Raw genomic sequence first — 21,187 nt, forward strand, 5'->3', positions numbered from 1 at the left:
AATGCTTTTTCTGCATCAATTGAGAGGACCATATGGTTCTTCTCCCTCCTCTTATTAATGTGTTCTATCACACTGATTGATTTGCGAATGTTGAACCACCCTTGCATCCCAGGGATAAATCCCACTTGGTCATGGTGGCCAGCACCACTTCTCACTCTGGTCTCCTGCTGCAGTGTGGTGCATCTGGGAGCCTCATGCACCCAGCCGGGCATCCCTTCTGCGGCTCCCTGGTGTCAAGTCTCCCCGGGGCACACCTTTCTCCCAGGAACCTCTAACTGACTCGGGGACCCTCAGCTCACTGGGGGGCCCTATGGCAGGTGGTGTGTGTGTTAGCAGGGAGGTGGGTGTTGGTGCTTGTGAGCAGGCCTCTGCCCCAGGTTCCTTCTCAGGACATATTCTGGCCCAGAGGAAACTTAGGAATGCCGTCCCCTGGCTTACTTTAACAACATGGGAAAGCGGGGACCGGTTTCTCCCCTCACCACAGTAAGTTGATTCGTGTGAGAGTAGAGCAAGTTCATGTTCTATGTATAGACTTGCTGCGCTTGGCACATGGTAGTCATTAGCTGCACTTGAAATATGGGTGTTGGCACATGTTGAACTCACGTGTTGCAATGGTTTCCCTCAGCCCTTTCCTTGATTTTTTTCTTTTTTTTGGTGTGGTATTTTCAATCAATCTGGAATTTAAGTTTTCTGTTTTTGTCAATGTTTTCTATTGAACTTTTGTATTTTCATTTATTTAGGACAGTCTTCACATCCCACGTTTACTAGAATACTTTTGCCTGTATTTCCTCTAATATAAGTACAGTTTTTTTAGAATTAGCTCCCTTTTTAACCTACTAGTGGTGTGTATGTGTAATGTGTATGTGTTTGCGTACCTTTGCTTTGAGGTAGACTTTGTATCTTAATTTTCTCTAAAGGTACAATTAGTTATACTAATGACATTTACTACAGAATCCAATTTTTCCCCATAATTAGGGTCCCAGGTTCCATGTCTAGAACATGAACATAGATTTACATGTATTGTCTCATTTTGTGGATCCAACATGCATGTAGTCTTCAGTCACTGAGCCTTTGATTCTACTTATCAGTAATTTACAGTTAGCTTAATGTGAGAAAATGACAAACACAGACTGATACATAAGCCATAGTAGTAAATCCCACCCAATACCATTTACTTTTTTTCCCAAAATCTTAGCTCAACTCTCTCTTGTAAAAAATAAATTTCAGAACAAGCATTTAATTCACTTTAATGAGGAAAATAAAGAATATTTTATCATTTTGGAGCAACGAACGTCCAACTATGGCTGAAAGGTACACCCTGAGAATTAAACGATTTTAATGAACCCATTGAGGTTTATTAAAACTGTGTTAAGCTAACATCAGGAAGGGACACAAGATACAGGCGCAAATGTCCCTGTTCATTTTGCAGTGTAATTGTCCCAGGATGCTGTGTTATAAACATTCTCACTGTCTTCAATGCTTGAAGCACCTGTGGAATTGGGATTGCCCACCACAGTTCCCACAGAAGATAGACTGGTAGTGAAGACGTGCATCTGGTGTGCACAAATATCTCTAATGTTAAAGCAAGAAAGCTCATGACCCTTCCCTGGTGGGTCCTCACTGCGCTGGTCCACATCAGTGTGTTTCTGCTTCTGGAAAACTTGTTGGAGATAATGTGGAGACACCCATCCAGTCACCAAGATGCCGCAGATGATGCACGTGCTGGTAATTAGCTTCCCGGCCAAGGTGACCGAGTGGGTGTCCCCATAGTCCACAGTAGTCGAGCTGATGGTGGCCCACCACCAGCAGATGGGGATGCTGGTGAGGCTGGGCATGTGGTCATCTTTCTCCACAGAGTAGATAAGCACAGAAAAGATGGAAATGCCCACAAACAGAAAGAGAAGCAGCAGCCCAACCTCATGGTAGCTGTGTCTCAGTGTGGCACTTAGAGACCAAAGTCCTACGTAGTGCCAGGCAAGCTTGAGAATTTGGAAGATCCTCATAAGCCTGAGGATCTCAACCACCCTGCCCATGTTCTCAATGTCCTCATTCTCTTCCTCCTTGGTGTCTACAGCCAAAGTGGCATAGAAGGGAATAATGAAAGCAAGGGCAATTATGTTCAGAGCATTCTTCCAGAATTTCTTTTGACAGGGAGCAGCGCCCAACAGGCTGGCAAAGTTGCAGGTGAACCAAGTGCTGCACGCAGTCTCCAAGCCTTCCAGCATGGCGTCATCCACTTTTCCGTCCTCCTTCTGGAACTCTGATATACTGTGGACACACACGGCCACAACGGAGGCCAGCGTCATGCTCACGGAGGAGATGGCAATGAACTTGGGGGACAGGCAGGCAGTAGGCTGGGTTTTCCATTCAAATCCAGATCTTCTTCAGGAAGTGACCAAATCACCCGTTGTCAAACTTCTCCAGCTCCTTCTCAGAGAAAACTCTTCAGAGGAGGAACTGGTATTCGTGCCATTGCTCTCCTGGTCCCAGTCCTCCTCCGTGGTTTTCTTCCTTGCGTTCCTGGTAACACTTACTGCAGCAGAAACTGATGAAGAGCTCCTCAAGGCCCCCTTACTCCATCTCCTGGCAGAACAAAAACACACACAGTTCCTCCAATGACATTGCAGCTTTCCCGTGTAATAAAAATGCAAAACACATCTGAATAAGGAGGTGTTCCGATCAAAATAGTACACTCTTTATTGGCCTCATTGTGGTAATCGCCCGGCTCCAGAATGGCCTCTTCTGAGTGGCAGGTGAGCAGCTTTCTGAGTCTGGTGTGAGGAAACTGTACAAGGGTGCTTTGGTCAACGCACTGCTTAAAGCCCCCGCCCCCCCCCGTTAAAATTGACAAGTTCCTCCTCTTGTCCAGGGCAATGGAAAAAACTCACCCAACACCGCGGTGGATAGAGGAGGCAGGGAGCTGGACGGGAAGGGAGGTGAGGAAGTTCACACTGCACCCTTGTGGTGTAGATGTCACACTCTCTGCCCTCATTCTGTCCAGTGGAATGTCCATCATCATCCAAGAAGCTCCGCCCTTCTTCCCTCATGGAATGTGTGGTGCACGTAGGCATTTCGTGGCCAAAAAGAAGAGAAGACTCCTGTTCTTTGGTTGTATCACCCAGAGCAATTGCTGGGAAATCGCTCTCCCAGATTTGGGTGAGATAGGATCCTCCACCGACGGGCTCCTTTGTCATCTGTAGAACATCTGTAGAACCCTAAGCTTCTGCTGTTGACGGCGTCTGCTTTGTGGCACGCACTCTGCCGGGAACTGCAAGAGTCTGGGCGACTCAGGCTCGCTGAGCTCTACGATGCCGCCCGCCCGCCCGCCCGCGCTGCAGGCATCAGGCCTCGCCACGCAGCCCCGCGCCCGCTGAGGCGGCGGCGGGAGAGCCAGGTGGCCCGCCCAGGGTCTGTCTGTCCGCCTGTCCTTGCAGAATCCAATATGTAATGTTTTCATTGGAATTGCACTGAGTTTATGGGTTAATTGGCAAGCATTGGCATCTTTATAATTTTCCCATCTAGGCACCCTTATCTAAATCCTTCTTTCATTTTGTTGAATCTTTCTTTTTAATGATCTTTCCCATTTCTTTTGTGGTTTTATTCCCATGTATTTGTCTGGGTTTGTTCGCTTGTGAATAGGCACGGTCTTTATACCTTCCCTTGCAATGCTATTCTACCTCGATTCCACTGTACCTAGGCATATGTCAACACACTAGGCATATCTGTGGTTTCTGCTGCTTTTGGAACAGCAATAAAAAAGGGGGGGGATGATCAAGTGCTTCACCATAGTCACTCCTAAAGAGGAGGGAAAAGGAAAAGGACAAGAATTAAGTCCTATTGTTCCACGGATGCTCTCCCCGCCCCCAACTCTCCCTATAGACCCCTTCTTTTTTTTTTTTTTTCATTTTACTTTTATATTCTCTTGCTCCCTCTCCCCTAGCAGTGGAGTAGCTCAAACTGGTTCTTCTGGTTTATTTGATCATGTTTTTTTTAACCCTGGCAAGGTCTCCATTAAGTTTAGCCCTCAGTATTCTATTGTTCTTTGTTCTTGGATGTATGGATATGGGGTGATTTTGAAGGTACTTTGATAGCTCAAGTTATGACCACAAATAAGTACTTCAAATAAGGGGCGCCTCGGTGGCTCAGTCGTTAAGCATCTGCCTTTGGCTCAGGTCATGATCCCAGGGTCCTGGGATCGAGCCCCGCCTGCTCAGCAGGAAACCTGCTTCTCCCTCTCCCACTCCCCCTGCTTGTGTTCCCTCTCTCGCTGTGTCTCTCTCTGTCAAATAAATAAATAAAAATCTTAAAAAAAAAAAGTACTTCAAATAACCATGTCATGTATCTCCCTTTGAATAAATATTTGCATCTCACAAGGACCAATTGTCAATGTGTAAATATGTATCTAGAGTTCTGTATTTTTCACTATCCAGACTTTTAAACTGGGTAGTAGATGGATTTGGTGACTTTCTAAACAGGGCAGGGGAGGGGCGGTGGGGTGGAGGTAAAGGAAGTGCGGGGGGTATGTTCCCACCAACCTTCTCTCTCAGCCTTATCTATCCTCCCACTTGGGCTGCCCCATGCCAGACCCCACACTTTTTGAAGCTTGTGCCTGGGGAAGTGAGAAACTCACCCTAATGCTCTGAGATTTTCCGATATCAGATCTGGTCATTTCTAATCCCCACCCCCTCTAGGGTTTCGATATAGGGATTGATTTGAGCCAGGAGACGGGGCTGGTTGTGATTCCTTCTTCTCTCTCCCTCCACAAAATTCCTCTCCAATGGACACTTCCTTTAGGTCCCAAGTTCTCACTACCTATAGCATCTAGCAAAGATCTATAGTCAGAGTCTTCCAGGCCTGCTTCCTGATATGTAATGAGAGCTTTTGGAATTTAGCAAAACTCTAAATTGATGGCTATGAGGTTTTTTTCTTTTTTTTTTTAAATTTAAATTCAATTAGCCAACATGTAGTACATCATTAGTCCCAGATGTGGTGTTCAACAATTTATCAGTTGCACATAACACCCACTGTTCATCGCATCACGTACCCTTCTTTTTTTTTTAAAGATTTTATTTATTTATTTGACAGAGAGAGAGACAGTGAGAGAGGGAACCCAAGCAGGGGGAATGGGAGAGGGAGAAGCAGGCTTCCCGCTGAACAGGGAGCCCGAGGCAGGGCTCGATCCCAGGACCCTGGGATCATGACCTGAGCCAATGTAGACGCTTAACGACTGAGCCACCCAGGCGCCCCTCACCTGCCCTTCTTAATGCCCATCACCCAATTACTGCACCCACCTCCCCTCCAGAAACCCTCAGTTTGTTTCCTATAGTTAAAAGTCTTTCATGGTTTTTCTCCCTCTTTCATGACTTCCCACTCAGTTTTCCCTCCCTTCCCCTATGATCCTCTGTGCTGGTTCTTATATTCTACAGATGAGTGAAACCATATGATAATTGTCTTTCTCTGATTGGCTTATTTCACTCAGCATAATCCCCTCCAGTTCCATCCACATCGATGCAAATGGTAACTATTCATCCTTTCTGACGGCTGAGTAATATTCGATGGCTATGAGTTTTAAAAATTAGCTTTGAGAACTCTAAGTTTCTTGAGCAAGGTACAGGCAGTAGCTTGCTTCTCTTTGTGTGAGGTTATAATCCTAAGTAGTTTTAATGGTGAATGGGCTACATGAGAACATTATTTACAGGGGGAATTATATTTAGTTTAGTTAAATATTTTTATAACATTATCATTTTTACTTGCTGAAGGGACTGCACCAGGCCAAGGTTAAGAATGGGCAGGGACACAGGGGGCCAAGTGGGCAGCCAGGACACTGCCCTCCCATGTGTTTGCCTTAGTCCTTGGGGGTTAGAACAAGAAACATTGTATGAAGAGTTAGGAAGCTCTACAAAGATGTATCAGGCATCTCACATAACATGATATCCACAAGGCTGTGCAAAGACAGGTCAACCAATTCTTTACATTTCATCTTAAATTTATTTAAAAAAATTAGTTACATCCTAATGGTTCAAAGTTCAAAAGATAACGAAGGGTATACGTTAAAAATCTCCTTCCCACCTTTCTGTCACCACTACCCAATACTCCCCCACCACAGGCAATGTTACCAGTTTCTTGTGCACAATTCTAGAGAATTATATGTATGTATATATTCACACACATATAATAATCTTGTCAATCATTTGATATCACTACATAAAAATGTTTTTTAGTTTATAGCCGAATAGTATTTTGTTGCATGAATATGTCATAATTATTTAGTCAGTCCCCTATGTGTGGATATTTAGCTTTTTATTCCCCATTTTTTTCTTGATATTACAAATAATGATTCAATGCTTATACATATTTCCTTTTCTTCCCTTCTCCCTTTCCTCTTTTTATACACCCAATTTTCACTGATTAAGTTATATTTCTTAGTGTTTCCCTTTGTGCTACTGAATATCCCTAGACTCTTATTGCCACGTTTGCCTGTTTTAGATGGTATCCTTTGAATGCAGCTACTAAGGGTAAGAAAACCAACATATTTATATTACCTCCCACCTTTTTCTTTCCTCTCCCAATTGCTGTTAATTATATCATTTCTATTTAATCTGGGTTATCACCATTACATTTGTTCCATAACCATAATCACCACATTTGTTTTGGTCTTTGTCCTAAATTTACATAGACTTGACATCAATTGCTAGAGTTTTGCTACAGTTTCTTTCTTCCCTGTGTTTCTGTCACTTCTGCTTTCCTCTTTGTGATTCTCTTACATTTTCCCTGAGGCCTGACAGCTCATATTGTAGTTCATTCTTATCTCGCCATCCTTTTCTTGAGCTCTTGCTTAATTGCTTCATTAAAACTTTCTAATTCGTGGTGAAATATTTGGTGACAGTTTTCATCTACTTTTTTTCAGATGAATTTCCTTTATTTGCCATGCATTTTTCAGGTCCTTTATCTCTCTTTCTCTCTCTTACCTGTCTTTACCTATTGTGCCATTCCATTTTGATTCCCCATCTTTGAGGGATACCAGGTTTTATTGAAACAGTTTTTTTTTTTTTTTTTTTAGAAAATCCATCAAAGACAAGGGTCGGAGTTGTTTTCCCTGATACCAAGAATTTTCCTTATGTTCCAAGTCATTAGACAGAGGTAGCTAAGGGTTCAGTCTCTCTTCTTTGCTGCTTGGGGGAAGACTTATCTCCAATGCTACCTTGGGGACAGATTACTTCTTGCAAATTGACTTGTCTCTGTTATTCCTTATTTTGCCCATTTGTCTATGCTTCTTATTATGAATCTTCTGCTCCGTGGTGGCTCTTATTGTCAATTTGTGCATGCTTCTTACCTTTAAGAAATATACAAATTTATTAACAGGATATTTCTCACATTAAATGTTTTTACTACAATACAAAAAGAAAGAAATATACAAACCATCTCTCCCCTTTCTGAAATTCAGTATTATCTAGCGGCTGACTTGAGAATGTAGAAACGCAACTAGAGAGTTCCTGGAAAATTAACTGAACAGACTGTCAAGCATAAAACCAATTTAAATTAATGGAGATGCTGTCTGTGAAGGAGTTAGAGCTCAGTGTACTCCCAGGCTTGGTTTTGAGAGTCTCTAGTCAGGCCGAGAAAGGCAAACAACTCCATGTTTTCCGCCAGCCTTTCTGAGCTTTCTTACTATGCGGCACAGGGGGCAAAGAAACATACAACACAGTTTCTTCCTGTCCTGGCAACTGAGCTCATGCCTATTAAGAGAAAAATGGGTAACACAAAAGATGCTTAAATCACATCCTATTGCATCTTTAGTTGAAGTGGCTTTTCATCACTAATTTTCTTGGCATTCATCACTCTCCATTGTATTTTCTGTTTTCTTTGCCTGTATTCCCCACTACATGGTAAGCTCTGTGAACACAAGAACGGTGACTGTTTTGTTTACTATTGAATCTCCATCTGCCTCACCCATAATTAGTGCTCAGTGCCCACTCAATTTGATTGTCTAGTATTAAAGCTGCCATTCTGATTCTGGACAGGAGTTTGTGCTTATCTATTTATTTTTGAAATATTCTCAATAAATATGCATTATGTTTGCAAAGAGAAATTTATTTTAAAAATGAATTAAACAACATTTACAATACGGTCCTAATTAATTTTTAAAATGCAGAAGCATGAAAAAAACACCAGAATGTAACACACTCTATCTTGAGGTCTTGCTCTCAGGTCTCCTCTCTTTTCATGAAACTCATCCACTGCTATGGCTTCAGTTATCATCTATATGTTAATGACTCAAAAGTCAATATATCCTGAGTTTTGAGATTAATTTATTTAATGCCTACAGATTGCATATCCTGCAGCTTTTTCATGTTCAACATGTTTGAAATTGGAGCCATCATTCTCCAGTCCCACGCCAAAATGTTTCCCCCTCTGGTCTTCCCTGTCTCTGTGGACACAACCACCATCCACCCAGGTGTCCCTGCCAGAAACCTAGTTATTACTGACTTCTTCCTTCTCCCTCATCCTATATTGCTAGCTTGTCTCAAAGTCTCATTGATTCCATTTCATTACTGTTTTTCTATAAACATTAATATTTCTCAGACCAATACATACATATGATAACAGTGCAATTAGAGAATTTATGATGAAAATGAATAATTTCCCCTCCTGCTCTTCCCTAGACATAGTACCACTCCCTAGAGTCCAGTGGCAACCTTTCTTAACTTTTCTGATTTTAGCTCCTCTGTCACTCTGGTTTTCAAACAGGGTAATTTTGCACGCCCTCCCCCCCCCCCCCCGGGGAAATTTGTCAGTGTCTGGAGACATTTTTCGTTGTCACAGCTGAGGACAAGGGCACTACTGACATCTTATGGGTAAAGGCTAGGGATCCTGCAATGCACAGGACAGTCTCCAGCCCCAAATGTTAGTAGTGCCAAGACTGAGAACTATTCCCGTGGTTATCTTCAAAATGCCAAAAATACACTTGTACCTCTAATGACCTTCTGCTATGAAAACAGGACACTGAAGCTCATTTATTTCATAATTCGTCCTCCCCCTCTCTTACTCCTAACGTTTAGAGTATTATTAGTAATCATAGTTTAATCACACAATCAACAACTATTTATTGAGCACCATGTGTGCCAGGCACTATTCAAAACATTTGGAATTTGGTAGCAAGCAAGACAGAGATAGCCCTTATGAAGCTTGCTTTCTTAAGGAGGAAATAGGCCATGAAATCAATTAAAATAAAGAAAGTAGCTAAATGTAACTTTAAATATATACATAAACATTTATTTTTTCCTAAACTTTCACCAGGATTTGTTCACTTCTCACTTTATAGAATGAGGATACCAGCTCTACTGGTATCTACTCTCCTTTCTTCTTTTATCATTTTCTACATAGCAAGTTCTGCCAGCTGTATTTTATTAAGTCTTTTGCCAACTTGAAATATCATCCCCGAAGTGATATGTGAGTCATTTTCCAAAACTATACTAAATAGATTTGAGTATTAGGACACAACAGGCTCAGCAACTAGCATCATTTTATATAGTTGTAATCATCTAAATTCTGTTCATGATTTTCAGCTTCCAGAGTTGAAAGCAGAAAACTTTACTGGGAGACTCAGTTGTTACAGAATATAGTATAAAAGTAAACTGGCACTTTCTATATAGCTATGGATGATATAGACATATCTATATAGAATAGACATATAGATGTAGATATAGATATGGTATATAAAGAAGAAATCTCAGCAGCATTCCCTCCACTAGAAGCGCAAGCTCCTTTTGCTTTCAAGATGCCATGAAGGCATCATTGCTTTGATGATGACACCAACTGACTCCCTCAGGTGCTTTCACAAGTTCAACCTAGGTCTTTTGTGGGATGTTGGAGGGTTGCCTTTATATCCATTTGGTCACTTCAGACGGTTCTGAGAGCCATGCAGCGATGGTCTACTTATCGCCTGTCTTCTGGTGTGGTAGAGCTAGGTGTTAAGTTTTATCAGGCTACAAATGCATCTTACCCTGGGGATATTTACTTAATAACTTAGGCGCTAGTTCAAACCTGCCCATCTTATCTGGAATGGTCAGATCCCAGAGACATCTGGGATTAGCTTCTGATTTAATGTAGCCCACTATAGTTTCTTAGAAATGTTCTGGAATCCAAGGTCAAGGCTCTTGAGTCATTTAAGTGATACTGTTCTTAGATTCGAGATTCCATAGATTCTTTTTCCTTATACACTGTCAAATGCTGAACTCTATCTTAATTTGTTGCCTATTTGGAGCAAGTACACATTTTCTTTTGTTTTGTATATCTATCGCTATGTAAAAAACCACTCCAAAATTCAGTAGCTTAAAACAGCCATCTTATGTGCTCCTTGTTTTGTGGATCAGGAATTTGCACTGGACTTGACTGGTTGGTTCTTCTGCTATTCTTGCCTGAGGTTATTCATGTGGTTCAAGCCAGCTGGCAGATTAGCTGGGGGCTGATTTTCCTGTGGCTAAGGTAGCTAGATATAGCAATAAAAATAGAAGATGCCCAGTTAAATTTGAATTTCAAAAAAATAATTAATAATTGTTTTAGTATAAGTTTGTCCCATGCAATGTTTGGGGCACACTTATATCAACAAATGTTTTATGTTCATCTGAAATTCAAATTTAACTGGGAGTTCTATATTTTATCTGGCAGCTCTTTCTAGGGGTTGTCAGTTGGAACAGCTCATGTCTATTCTACATGTTTTTTTCCTCCAGCAGGTTAGCTTGGGCTTCCACACATGGTGGTTTCAGAGTAGGAAGAGTGCAAGCCCCCATGGAAAATGCACTGTTCAAGCCTCTTCATGGGTTATGTTTGTTTATGTTCAAACTGCCCCCAAAATTTCACATGGCTAGGTCCAGAGTCAATGTGGGAGGGGACTACACAATGGTATGGATACAAAAGGCATGGTTCATTAGGAACCATCACTGTAATATTTTCTTAGAGGTTCTGCTAATTGTTTTTCCTCCCTTATTTGCCTCTAATTTTTCTAACCTCTCAACTGATTTTACCAAGTCCCCTTTTATTCATGAGTTCACCCACTACCTCAAACCCTCTGCCATTTTGTTCCACTTTGGTCTGGTCAACCAAGTGTGCTGTTTAGCTATTATCTTAACACTAACTTTTATTGCTTTCCCAAGTTTGGATCACCATTTCCTTGATTCTATATTTCCCTTTGACTTGAGTATTACCTTGTTTAGTTGGAGGACATGTTCAAATAACTCCTAAGAGAAGGTCCACAGGAGATAAATTTTCTGAGTACTTTCAGTCTTAAAAACATCTTTATTGTCACCACGTAACTATTTGATAGTGTGTTTAGAGATAGAATAATAGAGAAAAGCATATTTTCTAAGGATTTAAAGGCATTTATTCATTGACATTGACCATCCAGTGTTAGGAATAAGAACTCTGATGTCAATATGATCTGTAGATGACTTTCCCCTTACCCTCGAAAGATTTTAGGGTCTCCTTTTAATCTTTATTATTCTAAAACTTACTTCAGGATGTGTCTAGGTGAGGGTCTTTTTTTTAAGATTTTACTTATTTATTTGAGAGAGAGAGAGCATGAACAGGGGGAGGGGCAGAGGAAGAGGGAGAATCAGACTCCCAGCTGAGCAGGGAACCCCACACAGGGCTCCACCAGGGGCTCGATCCCAGGACCCTGGGATCATGACCTGAGCCAAAGGCAGACGCTTGACCTAAAGAGCCACCCAGGCGCCCCTGTGAAGGTCTTTTTTTACTGGTTGTATTGGGCAAACAATGCATCTTTCTTTGTAATTAAAAAAAGAGAGATACAAACAAAAATGAGATTATATGAATATATATCATCCATAATTAAGAAACATTAACACTTTCTTGTATTTGTTTAATATCTTTGTATTAACAGATCAAATTAAACTACATATACTGTTAAAGTCACACTTTCTTCCATCCCTTCCCAGAGGTAATTGATACTGTAAAATTGATGTGCATCTTTCAGTACCCATTTTAAATTGTTCTAGAAATATATCTATCCAAAATAATATATAGCATTGTTTTGTATGCTTAAAATTATATAAATGGCATTATCCATATCTTTCTACAAATTGCTTATTTCACACATTAGGTTTCTGAGAATTGTCTAGACTGATATATAGAAATCTAGCTCACTCATTTTTACTGCTTTATAAATTCTATTATATAAATATATGATAGATTACCTATTCAAAAACCTACACAGCAAACATCAACCTTACTGCAGAAACATCGACCATTAAAATGGGAAACAAGACAAGTATGCACTGTATCATCAATACTGTTGTTCTGGAGGTCTTTGACAGTGCAATGAGATAAGAAAAAGGAATGAGCTATAAAATACTGAACAGGAAGAGATAAAACTGTCATAATTTGTAAACTATGTATATCTACTTAAAAGTCAGAAAGTAAAAAGCAGCAAAATAATAAAACTAATAAGAGAGTTCACAAAAATGACTGTAGAATGACGATGCTACATCAAGAACTTTTATACAAATCAACAGTAATTGTTTCTTTTTTTTTCCAAAGATTTTATTCATTTATTTGACAGAGAGAGACACAGCGAGAGCAGGAACACAAGCAGGGGGAGTGGGAGAGCGGAGCAGGGAGCCTGATGCGGGGCTCGATCCCAGGACCCCGGGATCATGACCCGAGCCGAAGGCAGACGCTTAACGACTGAGCCACCCAGGCGCCCCACAGTAATTGTTTCTTATTAAATTTATTTTAGAATGAAAAAATATATATGTACAAAATTCAAAAGGCATAAAAAACAGGGAGAAAAATGAGTCTCTTACTGACTTTTCCCATGCAAGCCCAATATATCTGTCAGGAGGTAGAAACTGCTATGCCACTCTTTGTGTATCATTAAAAGATAATTTATACAATCTTAGAAAATGTAAAATTACATATATGATGTAAAACATAGATAATATTTATGAAAATATACACAGCACTGTTTATTCAACTTGCTCTACTCTCACACGAAACAACTTACTGTGGTGAGGGGAGAAACCGGTCCCCGCTTTCCCATGTTGTTAAAGTAAGCCAGGGGACGGCATTCCTAAGTTTCCTCTGGGCCAGAATATGTCCTGAGAAGGAACCTGGGGCAGAGGCCTGCTCACAAGCACCAACACCCACCTCCCTGCTAACACACACACCACCTGCCATAGGGCCCCCCAGTGAGCTGAGGGTCCCCGAGTCAGTTAGAGGTTCCTGGGAGAAAGGTGTGCCCCGGGGAGACTTGACACCAGGGAGCCGCAGAGGGGATGCCCGGCTGGGTGCATGAGGCTCCCAGATGCACCACACTGCAGCAGGAGACCAGAGTGAGAAGTGGTGCTGGGTTACCTGTTACCCACTGGGGGAAGAAGTGAAGTTGGGTCACCCCTCCCACCTTGCACAAAGGTAAACTCCAAGGAGATCTGTGAGATGACCCTTTCAGGGGAAAGGTGTGAAGGAGTTAGGAAACCATACAGGAGACTCTCTGTAATCGGGGCAGGAGGGAGGGCAGCCTAAGCCACACATAGAAACAAGAGGCACTAAGGGAGAAGGAGCCTGGCCTCAGGGGGAACTGGAAGCCCTGAGCAAAGAGAGGAAGCAAGTGACAGAGTGTGAGGTGACGCCTGGGGCACGTGTAGCAGACAAGGGATTGGCCAACCCTCTGCGGGACTGTGCTGGACTGTGGTGAGGCGCCCATCTGCATCTTAGACCAACTGGGGGGGGGGGCGAAGGGAGCCTGGGGCCAGCCCTGGCCACAGTGGTCAAACTCGAAGAGGAATGGCGCTGTGGCAGCTGAGAGATTGACCTGGTGAGGGCCGTGCCTGTCTGTGGGTGGCACTTCAAAGTGAGGGGTTGGTGGTGGAAACGGCTTTGAGACCGGCGCGTGGGGTCCCGGTGAGGAGGCAGAGTCTGAGACTGGCTGTATGGGCTGGGAAGCCGGGTGTCTGCAACCTCCTGTGTGTGCCCTTCATGGGGGCGGGGAGGGGGGAGCGCAAATCCCAAGACCCCCAGGAGAGGTGGCAAGCTGGGGAGGGCACTGGGAGTTGGTGTGCAGCCGGTACCTACAGGCACCCAAAGTGGACGTGCTCAGGAGATGCGTAAGAAGCAAGACCGGGCCTTTTGTGGAGCTGGAAGGCAGTCCGCGGGGACGGGCCCCCAGATTCACCCAAGAGGCAGGCTAGGCTGGGGCGGGCCCCGTCAAGGCGGGGCACTTCCCCACGGAGTGTGACCAGCTGCAGCTTTGATGCCCTTGTCGAACGTTTAGCATGGGGAAGCCCAGAAAGAATCTGTTCACTGTAGCAGGCAGGTGGGCACGTTCAGTGTTGGTGGCCCCACGCCGTTTCATTCTGGATTAGGTGTGGGGGGGGGGGGGCGTGCACCACGGTCTTCCTGGGGCTGACAGCCTCTGAATGTCTCCATCGGGCCCTGACTGGCAGGCATGCTCCCGAACCCCCTCCCCGGCCCTAGGGCTCCTGCCTGGCCCAGCAAGCCACCAAGGCATAAAGGGCAGACCAGGGGCCTGAGCTACCCGACACGGGGGGAGTGTTTGGGGGAGGGCAGTGCCAGCAGAGGCACCGGAGGCTCTTGCCTTGGGCCCGGGTCCCGCCCTGGAGACCCTTGGACGCCAACGGGCTTCCCTGTGACAGACAGTTGCTCAGGAGATGAGCAGACAGTCTCCAGGCCCTCCCTGTGTTAGAAGTCAGCTGTGGCCCCAAAGGGCCAAGGGCCTGCCTCGGAGAGGGGGGACAACTGCCTGTGGCAGCACTCGAATGGGGATTCGGCAGAGCGCAGAGGAGTGGGGAGGTGCCTGTTAATTTGGGACCCCGAGCCAGGAGGAAGGAGACCTCCTGCCTTTGTGCTGCGCTTCAGGAGGCTGAGCACGAAGGGGTGTTGCTGAAGACAGCGCTGGCCAAACAGGCTCCACCGGGACAAGTGGGTGTGGGAGCTGTCTGCAGGGCACCCCTGCTTGGGAAACACTGCCCAGTCCCCCTGAGGCTGGCTTGGGAGAAAGGGCTGGTCACATTAGCAACTCTTAGGAAACATGACAGGGCCCTGCAGCAAGCAGAGGAAGCCCCCTGGGGGGGGGGTGCTGTGTGTGTGTGTGTGTGTGTGTGTGTGTGTGTGTGTGTGTGAGAGAGAGAGAGAGAGAGAGAGAGAGAGCCCTGCTGGGGGTGCGTTGTCACAGCAACCACAAGTCACATGCTGGCCATCCAAGGTGCTAGTGCCTGGGGAGAGGCGGTGTCCCCGTTGCGGGTTGGAAGGTTCCCCAGAGATGGTCCTGGGACCCGGCCCGCACCCGTACCTGCTAGTCAGCCCGAAGGGTGCGGGGTCGGGTACAAGCTGAAGAGTTTAATCCCCCTGCCCCCCAAAGCCCGGGAGGAGGGAGGAACAAATACGACTCTGGTGTGTGTGGAGGAGAGCATGCAGAAGGCAGAGTGCGGATGCCCAGGGCACCGTGGCCCGGAGCAGCAGCCCAGGGAGACCAGGAGAGGGCACCAGGCACAGAGGCAGCCCTGCGCAAGGGAAGCTTCTTGTGGCCTGTGCTGTGGGCCAGGGCTTAGGGGAAGAGGACCATCGCTTGACACGTCAAAACCCCTCAGGGAAGCTGGCTTTGGTGACGCAGGGGCCACGGGCTGCTGGGAGGGCTCTGGCAGCGCTCAGCGGGGAGGCTGCCTGAGCCGTCCAGCTCCACGGAGTGGTTCCGTGCACAGGGCTGGGCTCCTCCTTTCCTCCCAGGGGGGCCAGGAGCTTGCATGGGGGTGACGGAGACGTCTCTCCCGATGGACCGGCCATAGCCCCGCCAGGCACCCCAGCGTCTGCCCTACCACCCTGACCGGGAGTTCGCGCAGGGCTCCACGGGCCCCTTCTCGGAGGTCCCCGAAGGGACTGGGGAGAGGGCCGAAAGGAGGTTCCCCCGAAGGAAGCGGGGGCCAACCCTTCTCCCTCTGCCAGCAATTGGGGCTTGGGGTCCCAAGGAAGGGAGTGGGCCCGGAAGTGGGTTTAACAGCCGCTTCGCAGGAGACAGAGAGAGAGAAGGACACCAAGGGGCCACGCAGCGAGCGGCAGCCATCGTTGCTAGACCTGGGCACTGAATGCCCGGCGATGGGTTGCCAGGTGGTCCCCGGGGATGCGTAGACAGACCCCAAGGATACTGCCCTTCCTGCCCAGGCTAGCAGTCCAGGAGAAAGCCCTTCCTCCAGGGATTTCCCTGCTCCAGGTGCCAGGCACTGGGCCGCCGGCTTCCCAGGTGCTGTGTCCTGCAGTCCTCATTCCACCAGGCCCACCTCTGCTCCCTGGCTTCCGCCCCTGACCCCCAGCCCCTTCTCCAGGCCGATCCTGAGCACTCCCGCCCACCTCTGCCCCCGCCTCCTGTGAGCGCCCAGAAGCGCGCCCCTGTCAGGGAGCATAGGCCCCAGGGAGTCAGCGTTGGTCGCCTACTTCTGTCTTCCTCTGCATGCAGACTGTAAACTCAGGGACAAGTTCCACGTCTCGTTTTCGCCAATCAAAGCGCACAACTTTATTGATGATACATACAAACGTAGGCCTGGGTGGATGAGGTTAAGTCAGTACAGCACAGGCAAGGGGCGTGTCCTTCGTGGACGCACAGGTTCACCATCCATCAGCTCGCACAGAAGAAGGAGTAAATGGGAAAGAATTCGACCTAAGCGGCAACAGATGCGTTTTCAGCACGAGCCCCGACACGTGTCTGGTCTCCACAAAGCGGCCCGGCTTGGACAGGGAGACCGCCACGGGCAAGGCCTCCCTCGCCATGCTCTTACAGGATGTTCCGTAGCCACGGCTGGCGGCTGAAAGGATCCCTTTGCCGCAGGAGGAAGGCCGCAAGGGAGTAACCGCCAGCGCACACGGCCTGCGGACTGCAAAACCAAGAAGTTACTCCGAGCTCTGGGGGGACCCCTGCCTGGCCCGGAAGAGTGTGGTCCTCCATGTAGCAAGTGTAACTTGCACCCCGTGATGCGGTGACTGGCTAAGGCTGGCTCTTCAACAGCACCCACTGCAGACCCTTTGAATGAGAACACGGGGGTGTGTTCACCGGCAGGCTTTTGGGTGGATTCCGTCCCGTTCGGTTCCGCTCCGCTCCAGGCGGCCATCTAAGAGGCCAGGGTGTCGGGGGGAGCCTGTGTGTTTCCGTTCCTGATCAAGAGGGACACGAATGAGAGCAGCGTTTGGGCACCCAGCGATTCCCCTGCCAAGACTGGCTTTTCAGACAAACCCATGGACAGTTTCAAAACCTGAACCTCGGCACATCCACTTCCCTCGGATGTCAAAGGGAACTTCAAGTCTGAAACGGACTCGGCAAGCATGTGATTAATAACTGTCATGCTTATTAACAAATTGAATCCGGCCTGCTGCAGAAATGAGATGCAGCAATGTGACACAGTCTCCCGACACACTCCATTGATGGACATCTTAATCTGGCCCTGGTTTTCAACCCTTGCATTCAAGTTATCCAGAGCACAGAAAGCCTTCTCCTTAGTAGCGGGGTCGGGAGTGGGGATGGTGCTGCCAACAACGGAGAGGCTGGTCAAATGACCATTGATACCATAGCTAAATGAAAAACCAGCATCCTTGGGCTGAGCAAACCACATTTTTCCCTGAATGAAAGGACACTTAGAGAGGTCAAGTACACACCTGAAAGTTGTAACACCTTAAGCATCACAAACAATGTGATAATTTTATTTGGGGAAAGGGTGATTTTCTTTTATTATTCAGACAGTGTCCTCTTTGGGAGTCCCTGTGTTCTTACTGCTCATGGTTCATTCAGCCTCATACTATGGACTTTGCTTTTCTTAGATCTTTGTGTGTGTGTGTGTGTGTGTGTGTTTTCTTTTTTAGATCTTTGACTAAAGTTCAGAACCCTTAACTGTCCTCACCTTGTCTGAAGCTTAATGTGGTTGCAGCCTCCTCTGATTAGTGGGTAAACACTGTAGTAAATTCTACCCCTGACCTCCAGACCTGTTTTCACTAAAGCACCCATTTGAGTACATCCTACAATTACGCAAGTCACAGAAGGTTCACCCTCTTCTAAAAGCTATCTAGTTGTGGTGATTGCTGGACATTCTTTTCCTGGACACAAATTGCACTAACTGCCATGCAGCCTGGGACTAGGGACAATGCAAGTACATAGATATTTTATCTGAGTTTCCTCAGATGGACATGTCAACACTCAGAACACAAGGGTATCAATATCTATCTTTCTTCACTGAGGGTCTTAATTTTCAAATGTTTCTTCTCTGGCTTTTACCTCTTTTAAACTCATTCCCCTGTTTCCTCAGTGGTACAACATTTGACTTTCCAGCACCAAAGTAAAAAGGAAGGAGACCAAAGATTGGGAGAGGAAGAATCTGAGTTGCCTCTGGACCCTGTATCCTGACTCTGACATCTTTATCCCCACCCCTTATCTCCAGGATATCATACTGTGTGGAGCAATTTCCTTCCTTCCTTGCCTAAATTTATGTCTACAGGTAAGCAAGAAAGAACGGGGATTGGTAGATGTACTGGCACATAAATGCCCTCTCTCCAGAGCGAGAAATCTAGCTTTCAAATCTCTCCCATGTAGGTCTCAGGCACACCCTCCTCCCTGTGCTCCAAACACTTTCATCACCCCCCACCACCACCACCACCAAATGCTTACTTTTTCCATTTCCTTGCCCTCCAGCTACTCTCTTGACCTCACTTTCTCTCCTCAAACACCCACCTACCCCTCATTTCTGCCCCATTGATTTTTGTCGCTGCTTCCCCCAGAGCCAAAAAGGATTGGGATTAAGTATTGCTTTTTTCTTTCTTTTTTGAAGACAGACAGGATGGGAGTGGAAGAATGGGCTCTGGTTTCAAGTTTGCTTCTACCACCCCCCTGTGGCCAGTTCAAGCCCCACATTTCCTTGAAGAAACTTCAGTTTCTAGTAAATATCATATACTGTTTCTCTTCCTTTCCCTTGAGTTGTGCCGCCCCCTACAGACAAACAAGGAAACCAAAAGATCGTCGTTGGTGAAGATTTAAGATCTGGGTGATATACCACAATTCTTACCTTTCACCGATTCAGGACTCTGTCAAATGATTCTCACCTTTCACTCCTGTATCCCAGCACCAACTCTTCCCCTGACCCCATTCATCATTTAGAGAACTAAAAGGAGCTGGTGGGTAGCCTGGAGGTGTAGGGAAATCTGACTCTACCCCTTCATGTCTCTGCCCCCAACCCTACCCCGACCCCAAGTCTCCCCAGGTAATGCTCACTCTCACACCAACCTGCACCCAACCAGGGAAGTTTTCTTCCTTCTTCACTCAGATACAAACACATCTCTCTAAGTTCAACAGGAAGCTGATGGCAAGACCAAAAAAGATCACCTCTTCACAATTCTTGGTCACCTGAGATACACATCACCAATGAGCCATGGTCCCCAAGTTCCCCCTTCCACCAGCAGTGATTCAAGAGTGTGCCCACTTCTCTCCCTTCCCCTAGCAACCAGACCTGTCACCCATTTATTTGCCACTCTTAAAAGCCAAAAGAAAAATTAATTTTAGAAATTAATAGAAAATTAATTTCTATTTTGTTAAAATTTGTCTTTCTCTAATTTCCAGGGAAGGAATTTATCTTCTCATGGAGCAACTATTTCTCTTTATATTTTTTGTCTTCTTCTAGAATACAGGGGGCAATAGCCCGTCTCTTCACTCCCCCTCTGCTCAGCCACTAATATCCATCATCTCTCTTGGATCCAGGAGAAAGCAGATTTCATGAAATAAGTCATAAAGGGGAAATTTTAAATATTTATTTAATGTCTCTGCTCCTGTGTCTTGGAAATACTAGATTAAAAAAATTGTACATGATTTTATGTGTTTAGGAAGTTTTCTGCAGTGGCTTTTGTTAAAAGGTTATTTCTGAGGATAAGATTTAAGACAAAACACATTCTAGCTGCAGTGCCAACTGTTAAGGTCAATGGGACACGGAGATGAACAAATCTGTCTCTTGGGCAAGATCACCTGGCTTTCCAGACAGGCCCACACAAGGCAGCATTTACCTTGCTTAGTTTGCTACACTCCAGGCTCCAAATCTTAATTTTGTCTTCAGTCCAAAAATATGCACAACTGATGACCTTACACACAACAGAAATGCATGCATATGTTCACCAAAAGACACATATAAGGATGTTTATAGTAGCACTATTCATAATACCGCAAACTGGAAACATTCTAAATATCCATCAACAGTAGAATGGATAAATAAAATATAGTATATTCACAAATGGAGTTTATATTCATAAATGGCAATGAATATCATACATGCAACAATATGGATTAATCTCACAGACTATGTTAACAAAAGAAATACAAAAGCATATGTACCATGTGATTGTATTTACATAAAGTTTAAAGAACACACACAAAATTAATTTATGGTGTTAGAAATCTGAATAGTGGTTACCCTTGGGATGCATTATTGACTAGGTAGGGGGATGGAGGAACCTTCCACTATGCTGTTAATGTTTTGTTTCTTGCTCATTTTATGAAAATTTATTGAGATGAACACTTAGGATTTGTACACTTTGTTGTATATATGGTATACTTTAACAAAAATTTACCAAAAGTCCTTAATGGTGAATTACAGAAATGGGAGATGAGTGAATGAAACCAAGCCTTCTGCTAATCTGGGTAAACAGGACCAAACAGTTTTTAACTTCCCTGAGGGCACTAGAGGGCTAACAAGATAGTTAAGACTAACTGGCTCAGAACAGGACTGGGGGAAGTTGAGCTTAATATTAGGGCCACTTTTCCCAATGGAGCACATATAGTTAGTGAGGGGACTGCTGAGAGGCTATGCAGAATTTTGGACGGCCTATGGAGGCTAGGGAGACAGATATTATAATCAAAATCTTGCCAAGAAGTGTACCTGATGAAGCTCAATGTCTTTCAGATCGTGATGCTGAAAAAGCTGCACCTCAGAGCCAGAATAACAAGAGGTAGACAGGCTGTCACAAGGATATCAGTTTAATTTTTAATAATCTCAATCACTGGAAATTAGAATAAGGTAATCCCAGAGTTCTAATACTCCTAGATGCCTAGCAGCACAAATATAAATTTTCTTTGGAGAGAAACAGTGTCATCCTCAAATTATTTCTGAAGTTTTATAAAATACAATATCTGACACAA

The 21,187-nt window shown here is 45.2% G+C and overlaps 2 pseudogenes; both read right to left on the reverse strand.

The window, feature by feature from the left end:
* Positions 1 to 1,418: 1,418 nt before the first annotated feature.
* On the reverse strand, positions 1,419 to 3,194 carry LOC118540910 (delayed-rectifier potassium channel regulatory subunit KCNS3-like; annotated as a pseudogene).
* A 13,318-nt stretch (positions 3,195 to 16,512) lies between these two features.
* LOC118540905 (protein ARMCX6 pseudogene) lies at positions 16,513 to 17,795 on the reverse strand (annotated as a pseudogene).
* Between the last annotated feature and the right edge of the window lie 3,392 nt (positions 17,796 to 21,187).

This window comes from Halichoerus grypus, chromosome X (assembly GCF_964656455.1).
Source record: "Halichoerus grypus chromosome X, mHalGry1.hap1.1, whole genome shotgun sequence".
NCBI lineage: Eukaryota > Metazoa > Chordata > Mammalia > Carnivora > Phocidae > Halichoerus > Halichoerus grypus.